Genomic DNA, 795 nt, shown 5'->3' with positions numbered 1-795 from the left:
AGACAGACAGACAGACAGACAGACAGACGATAGATAGATAGATAGATAGATAGATAGATAATCCCTGCCGAGATCATCCCGTAACTAAATAAGATCAAAACAAATACAAAACAAACCTCCATCCAGACTCCGTGACATCGTGTAGCGCTTGCTGGTCGAACGCTCGAAGTACGGCGCCGGACGGACGATCTGGGAACTGGCCCGTCGGGTCTGAGCCTGAGTTCTGCCGCTGTAGCGGAACTTAGAACCCAGTGTGAGGAACTTCTTAGGCGGAGTCTCTGGACAAACCAACCTGTCGAGATGCAAACCATGATTACCACTGAGCACAGAACACAGCAAACATACAGAAGCACAGGAACCTCTACAGACCTGAAGAATGTGTGATGCTCCACACAAACCTTCCACAGCCTCTTGGCCGCTCTGTGGTTGGGTAGTTTAAAGCCTATCGTGCTTTCAAACTGCTCAAACTAGAGGCAAACAAACGTTCTCTTGTCAGCAAACTTCACCAAAACTGTGAAAGTCACCTGGAGAAGGCGTGATGGTGTTCTCACCTCGCCTGGACGGATCTTGACGTAGAAGTTATTGCGTTTGTAGGAGATCTTGAGGACTTTGGGCCAGGCGAAGCGGTTGATGCGAAGTCTGTCGCGGTAGATGAGGAGCCCGGAGGAACACACGCCCAACATGATCTCCACCCCCTCTGAATCCTGTCCAACCATTGGATTAGAGAGATGCCAATCATCATCACACAGTCATGCACAAACAAACGCGTGGTTTCTAAATGAATGAGTGGAAGCC

At 49.4% G+C, this 795-nt stretch overlaps 1 protein-coding gene across 1 annotated transcript in view; it reads right to left on the bottom strand.

Annotated features, from left to right (window-relative positions):
- Positions 1-795, bottom strand: part of LOC107728994 (band 4.1-like protein 3) — a 31,328-nt gene that overhangs the window by 21,052 nt on the left and 9,481 nt on the right. The window lies entirely within an intron of this gene.

The sequence above is a fragment of the Sinocyclocheilus rhinocerous genome, unplaced genomic scaffold, assembly GCF_001515625.1.
Source record: "Sinocyclocheilus rhinocerous isolate Xijiao unplaced genomic scaffold, SAMN03320098_v1.1 scaffold37, whole genome shotgun sequence".
NCBI lineage: Eukaryota > Metazoa > Chordata > Actinopteri > Cypriniformes > Cyprinidae > Sinocyclocheilus > Sinocyclocheilus rhinocerous.
The sequence above is the reverse complement of the archived record's forward strand: the minus strand, read 5'-3'. Positions and strand labels throughout refer to the sequence as shown.